The sequence below is a fragment of the Schistocerca gregaria genome, chromosome 6 (assembly GCF_023897955.1).
Source record: "Schistocerca gregaria isolate iqSchGreg1 chromosome 6, iqSchGreg1.2, whole genome shotgun sequence".
In the NCBI taxonomy this organism is placed as follows: domain Eukaryota; kingdom Metazoa; phylum Arthropoda; class Insecta; order Orthoptera; family Acrididae; genus Schistocerca; species Schistocerca gregaria.
Genome location: NC_064925.1, coordinates 27,540,167 through 27,547,887, shown reverse-complemented (window position 1 = coordinate 27,547,887; position 7,721 = coordinate 27,540,167). Strand labels below are relative to the sequence as shown.

The 7,721-nt window shown below is 46.2% G+C and overlaps 1 non-coding gene across 1 annotated transcript; it reads right to left on the bottom strand.

Annotated features, from left to right (window-relative positions):
• Positions 1–4,784: 4,784 nt before the first annotated feature.
• Trnar-ccu (transfer RNA arginine (anticodon CCU)) lies at positions 4,785–4,856 on the bottom strand. Its single transcript has one exon. It is a non-coding gene; the product is annotated as a tRNA-Arg (tRNA).
• Positions 4,857–7,721: the final 2,865 nt, after the last annotated feature.

Here is a 7,721-nt window from a genome sequence, read left to right as displayed (position 1 = left end):
GCTTTCATGCCATAAATACACGCGACTATCTGGTCGTACCGCGTTGCCACAATTGTGGAGATCTCGACCACGTTTTGAGGCACTGTACCAGGGGGTCGGCCTGCTCGAAATGTGGCGAGGATGGCCATGTCAGGAAGGACTGTAGGGCTGCGGCAGTTTGCATCCCCTGCAAGAGACGGGGTAAAAAACCCTGTCGCAACTTGGGACGTAGCTGCCCCACCTACAGACTTCTGGAACAAAGGCTTATTTCAAGAATAGACTATGGCTGATCAAACCAAAGCCAACAGAATGCCCAAAAGAAAATCCCCAAGCAAAAGGAGGAGGGATGCCATGAGGGCGAGTGCCTTCAAGCTTTTCTTGAGGTCGCACATGGGCACCACAACCAGAACCGTAGACATAGGCACTCAAACTGACTCTACCACTACGGATAGAGGGACACAAACTAGGCCTCTGGCAGTCACGCTACCCTCCTCCCCAAGCAGGGAAACAAGGCCGACTAAAGACCTACAGCAACGGCATCCTGTACCAGAGACTGTGGCAGTCTCAGCAGAAATAAATATAACAACAAAACAACCAGTTCAAGAAAATAAAATAACTAGTTCAAGTGAACCAGCTGCAACAAAAGATCCTGTAGTGAGGCTGCCACCTGTCGATCCAGTTAGAGTCTATCCAAACCTTGAACTCACCATGCAACTGGCGAGGCTGGAGCAGCCGACTACCCTGACCACTGCCTTGAGACATGTGGTTCGGGTGGGACATGAATATGGACAGAGAGTCACCTTCTCGGTAATGGAGGCTGTGGACAGAATTCAGCTCAAGTCATTGAATCTCCCCACTGACTTCTGAGCCCTGCGTGACCTACTAAAGAAAGTCTTTGACAGACGTGGTGAAAAATTCGACCTGAACGAAATTTATCGACAAGCAGTTCTGGCAAATGGATGTATCAAATTTGACTGGAACAAAACATGGCCTCATGACAGAATTCATACATACACTCCATAGACAACTACATGACGGAAATCACCATTGGCCAACTCAACACTCATAACAGCAGACTTGTCATGCAGGAGTTACGAAGGGAAGTGGAGGAGAGGAGACTGGATGTGGTCTGTCTGCAAGAGCCGTACTCCCTAAACGGGAAGATAGCTTTCACAGCTGCGACCTGGCAAGTCGTCTGCAGAGGAGAAGACCCAAAAGCGGCAATAATTATTACAAACAAACTGATAAGGGCTACAGTCCTAACGCAGTTCACAACCAGCCACTGCAACGTCGTGGAGCTGCAGTCTCCATCAGGAGCTATTATTGTGATCAACATGTACTTCCAATATGGTGATGATATTGAAAGACACCTAGCACACCTCACCACAGCTATCACGGCGTTGCGGGGGCGGAAAGCATTTGTGACTGCCGATATGAATGCCAAATCCCCCCTATGGTACAGCGGCACCAGAGATCCCAATGGAGAGAAGTCAGAAGAGGCCATCATGGCCTTGCAGCTTGTGGTGGCTAACAAGCCTGGCAACCCTCCGACCTATGCGGCGGGAGGTGGCCAAGGCAAAAACATCGATGTGACCCTGGCTACGCCAAATGCAGCACACCTAATCCAGCAATGGAAAGTAGTGGAGAATGCCACTACAAGTGACCATAATCTCATTACTTTCAACATAGGAGATGGCGAGAGGCGTTTGGCCATAGGGTGGGAAATACAATATAATTACAATAGAGCCGACTGGGAGAGACTTGCTGGGGAGTGCAACATTCCTCCGTTATCAGAAGGTGACGACCACAGAGACCTTGACGTTGACAACAGAGCCAAAGAACTGGTTTCAGTAATAACTCGAGCAGTCAAAGCAGCCGTACCTACTAGGAGGAGGGCCATGGCGGCCTCTCCGTCACCATGGTCTGCTGAACTAGAGGAGATGCGCCGGTCGGTCAGAAGGCTCAGGAGGCACTACCAGCGCAGTGTCGTCTGACCAGAAAGGCAAAGATGGCTGCAGCTTTACCGGGAAGCCAAAGATAACTTCCAAAAACAGCTACGGGAAGTTAGAACAAAGAGTTGGGAACACTTTGTTCTGAACCAATTAGCACTAGACCCATGGGGAGTTCCCTACAGGCTTGTCCGGGAAAAAATCCGTTCTCCGATGGAGCTCTCAACGGTCAGGCATGGATACCGAATGATGGGGTCTTGGCAGGAAACTGCTGAGGTCCTTCTCCACTCCCTGTTGCCTGATGATACTGCAGATGAGACAGACGAACAACGGCAGCTGCGGGAGAATAACAACAATGCATATGAAAATGATATGGCAGTCTATCCATTCTCTGAAGAAGAGGTAGCTGCCCTTATAAACTCCCTGAAGGGAGGAAAAGCTCCTGGGCCAGACGGTATTGTGGCGGAGGTGGTGCAATTCCTGGCCCCCCAGATAGTCGCCCCTCTAACTCATTTATATAACGAATGCCTCAGGCAGAAAAAGTTCCCTCGAATATGGAAGAGGGCAAATGTGGTAATTATAAAGAAAGGGGCTGACAAAGACCCAGCAGAAACTAAATCTTACAGACCTATCTGCCTGCTTGATCTGCTTGGGAAGATTCTGGAGAGACTTCTGGCTGATAGACTGGCTGCACACCGAGTGCTGTGCGGAATGATCAACAGGCAGTTTGGCTTCAGGCCTGGACGATCGGCATCTGACGCAATCGCCCTGGCGGCCGAGGTCTGCGGCTCTACCCCGTACAAGTACGTTGTTGGCATCATGGTGGACATAAGTGGCGACTTCGACAACCTGTGGTGGCCTTCGCTCTTCTCCTGCTTAAGGGAGAAGGAGTGTCCAGGGCCGCTATATGGCTGTCTGAGGAGCTATTGTGAAGATCGGGAGGTCTGGCTATCATCTACTAGCACAAGAGTAAGGAAAACTATCACCAAGGGATGTCCCCAGGGTTCCGTACTGGGTCCGCTGTTCTGGGACATCCACATGGAACCCTTACCAGACACATTACAGCAAAGTGATGAAGTGCTGGAGGTGATAGCCTACGCAGATGACCTCCTCCTACTGGTCGGCGGCCGTAGCCGAGAAGACATAGAGCCTAAGATCGATAGAACAATAAACACACTTCAACTGTGGTGCCGTAACATTAAAATGAATATTTCACCGGCTAAGTCTACAACACACGCGAGACAGATACAATTAGCTCGTAAACTAACTGTTAGGATAGATGGATCACCAGTTCTCCGGCGACGTGAGACACGCTACCTTAGTATCATCATTGATGAAAGGTGGACTTTTGGTAGACACTTCGAAACCGTAACTCAAAGAGCTTTACAGGTACTCAACAACCTCATCTCCATTGGGCACAAGCGGTTTCATCTTCCACCACATCTCATCAAACTTTATCATAACAGTATACTAACATCTATAGTGGGTTACGGCTCCGGAGTCTGGGCACACAGGCTCACGAGGGTGGTGCCCGCCATGACAGTGAGGAGAGTGCAGAGAAATATGATCCTGAGATCAGTGGGGGCATACAGAACTACACCGGGAGGAGTCCTGTTAGTTATAATGGGGCTTTGCCGCTTGGATATCAAAATTCGGGAGCAGGCCGCTTGGTACTGGACTAAAAAGGGGAATTTGGAAAAAACAGAGGAAATTCTGGGCATCAGGACTGAAAATAAAGTAGAGATTAGGAAAAAAGGGGAGCTGCTATGGCAACATTCGTGGGAAAACGAAGAAACAGGGCGTCGAACCTTTGAGCTCCTACCAGATGTCAGGGAAAAGATGGGAATGTCACATTTCGATCCATCCCGGGGATTCATCCACTTCCTCACTGGACATGGACCGTACTCGACATATCTATGTCGACTCGGTAAAAAGGCGACACCTGCGTGTGACTGTGGTGTTCCGGAGGATACTCCTGACCATGTAGTCTACGAGGGCCCCCTTTTCAATGATGTGGCCTCAGTACTGCGGGACCAACTACCACACAACGATACATATAGACTAATCAGACATCGCGACACTTTCCATATCATCAATAAACTGGCTAACGCGGTATCTCAGAAAGTCTTAAAGGACTACCTGAAAGAACTATATTAGTACAAGAAAGAGATAAACCAGGACACAGATAGAGTTCGATACCCTACTCCCAAACCGCCTGGGCGCGGAAAGGCCGACTTCCTCAGTCTGAATCCGCTGCGCCACAGGATTCTGGGGGAGTGGGGTGCAGCCTAACCGAACCAGACAACGCACCGGACTTGACCGTAGGATAAGTTAGTTGTAGGACTTAGTTTTAAGACATTATTATTAGAAACCTGCAGCGATTACCATCTTGGCCTGCCCAGTGTCAGAGGCACGCTCATTGGGGTTAGCTCAATGAGCAAGGCTCTATGGTAAGATTATATTAATTAGCTGACACAACTGTAACGCTGTAGGATTTAGTAACTAATCTTAAGATTACATGTTTGTAGTAGACTAACATTAACGTTTGCCCATTGCTTGCTCCTGATCACTTACATACTAACTAGTTACTACATAGGACTTAGAATTAGCTGCTAATTATCTTTGTATAACTAACTTGGCCCACTAATCAAATAAGGCAGTGGGCTAGATGTAAAATTAACATTCTTTTATTGGAAATAAAGAATTTTTTTTTACAAAAAAAATGCTTTATCTGCGAAATTCGCCTTAATCACATCTCAGAGTAATTCTTAATAAAACGCCTGTCGCTAATTGTTCGTCATCACAGATACTGTTTGCTATACAGCCACGACGAGCAACTGATTTCCAAAATTCGTCTTCCTCCTGTGAGGATGGAACTTACGACCCCTGGTTTAGGAGACCAGTGCTCTACCACTGAGCTAAAGAGGTGCGGCCTAGCGGTACTCTTGCGTACTTCGGCCTCACGGTCGTCTGCATCATCAGACTTCAGCTGACAACACTTCATATTACCGTCCAATATTTTCAGCTATGTCGACCCATTACTGCTTGGCTACACATCTGACACGTAACCGATGTGCTCTCAAAACAACAACACTTGCATTTCAGAACATGTCTTTCATACATGTCTACAAAATCACCTTCACCTTCAAATACAGTTTCCTTGCGACTGACGGAGACGTAGGCAAAGTTTAAAGTTGCTATTTCCATTACATCACGTTAATAAGAAAAACGGTAATTTACATCTGCAGCGGAACAAAATTCCGTTCCGCCCAGCGTCTGGCTCGAACCCACGACCCTGGGATTAAGAGTCTGACGCTCTACCGACTGAGATAGCCGGCTACCTCGATGAATACCTGCCGGGTAGCACGTCACACAGTACTCGTTTGAGTTGGGTGGTCCCATACAGAATCTCTCCATGCTGCCTAATGTTTTCCTAACGTCACACTCGTCACGTACTTCACTTTTATTTCATAATCATTTCTGAGAGGTAAAGGAATTGCATGACAACATGCAGAGCTAGTGGTGTCAAAATTAACGCACATACTTGATGTGGCTCAAAAGCCGAACGAGTTACTTTCCGACGTTGTTTTAGATGTGCAAGTGCCAGTCAAAACTCTCGGTGACGGCACTCTGCTAATCATTTCGCTAGTTAACACCGGTCTTGTTGTGTGTGTTTCAAGCTCAAGAGCATCTCCAAGCAAAAAATGGTCAACAGCAACTTTCAGACGGTTTCATACTACTCAATTTCTACATTAAAACGGTATGTTTCTTTTTCAGAACTGGAAAACACGGGCGTGACAGCATTCGAACCTGTAATCTTCAGATCGGAAGTTCGACGTCTGATCCATTAGGCCACACGATCACTGACGACCAACTATAACTTGTATACGACTCATCTCGAAACGCTCACAACCCTTAGGAATTGTGTTTTCGTTCTACACAGCCGCTGCCCCTTGCTCTTTCCCACCCATTCGTTACATTCAACCTCCTACGAGACCGACCAAATATAGACTGGGAAACCAGACCACACACTTTGTGCATTCGGAATCGAAGGCAGGGCGTCCCTCGCCGCATTTGCTACGATGGGCATTTGCTACTTCTGCAGAAGCGGCGGCGCGGCGATCACTACGACGACGACGACGAGAAAGATTGCGAGAGGCTCTGATATATGTGAGAAATACATCTATAAAATGTAATTCAGACTGCCTCGTCCCACCTTATGCTGTACCGCTTTGGCAAAGCGTAATTCTTAATAAAACGCTTGTCGCTAATTGTTCGTCATCACAGATACTGTTTGCTATACGGCCACGACGAGCAACTGATTTCCAAAATTCGTCTTCCTCCTCTGAGGATGAGATCTCACGACCCCTGGTTTGCTAGACCAGTGCTCTACCACTTTTTTTTAAATTCCTTATCCATTTTTTTATGCCTTATCCATTTCTTTTTCTTTTATTTTCTTTTAATTCAACTCCTTAACCACTTTTTTGTTTTGTTTTTTTGTTTAATTTTTTTTTCTGGCGCCTTAGACTGTTTTTTTTTTCCTGAACCACTTTTTTTCTCTCTCTCTCTTTTTTTTAATCCAGGTATCCTAGCCACTTTTCCTTTAGTCTGGCGCCTTCGACCACTTTTTATTGTTGTTTATGAGGATCCATATCAGTAGGCGCATGACGGGGACAACGAGGGCAGGGGTCAAAGAAATCGTGGTTTGGCCACGATGCCCCCACCATCACTCCCACCGAATGGCTCCTTCAGTGCATTTTAATTGTTGTAGGAAAGCGGTTATAGTCGTGTATATTTTTCGCCTGCTCTTTTTATTGTGGTAAGGAGAACTGGTTGTACGACGTCTGGGGGGGAGATCCCATTGCAAAGCCGTCATTCGAGTTTTCAGTCAACAGACATTCGAGTAGGAATCATGTGATTATACTGCAATATACAGCGAGCATTTATGAGACACTTATTGGGGGGCAGACGTAACATGAATGGATAAAAGAAAGGCATTTCCTTCATCTTGAACGTAGATTCATACTTCACTTCTTCATTACCCCTAAAATAGTACATTTAGTGTTAGACTGTGCGCTTTAACCAACACCTATTCGTTTGAATAAAATGATCAACATGTTTCCATAGATTTTCCTGTGTTCTGCATATTGCTTAATCTTTGCTGTACTCCATTTGCATAAAAAGCTTGAATTCCGTTTCGTCGTCACCACCTATTTTATTGATAATGTAATGGACAAACGGTCCCATTAAACAGTGTATTGCATTATTTTTGGTTTTGGGGTAAAACTTAGTTTCAGGTCTGAAAAGCACCATAGGAGTAATGGAACTGGGTGACGGGCGTTGCAGTAGTGCAATACTTTTCCTGAGCCAATGCCAATTGTTGAGATTTCCACCACACGTAAATCAGTGAATCACAGTGTCAACTAGTTTACATTTCTGACATAAGGGGGTTTCAGCTTTCCCAATTTTATAAAGCCGCTCGTTGGTGCTGACAATATTATTGACGGCTTTGTACCATGCCGTTACCACATGTGAATTGAGCCCGTTAAAATTAATATTCTCCCAAATTGCATCCCAGTTGTGACTCATATATTTCGTGGCACTTTTATTTTGTCCTTCATATTGTTGTCTTTGTCTCATGATATCTCTGGCTGTAATGTGCAGTGAAGTTCTGAGTTTCTCCTGAACATAGCTCAATTCTGTGTACAAGATCCTAACGTATCGCAGTCGGGGGTTAATTTTTTGTACGTCTGCCGGTGGTTGAAGGCTTTCTGGTTGGACACATTTAAACAA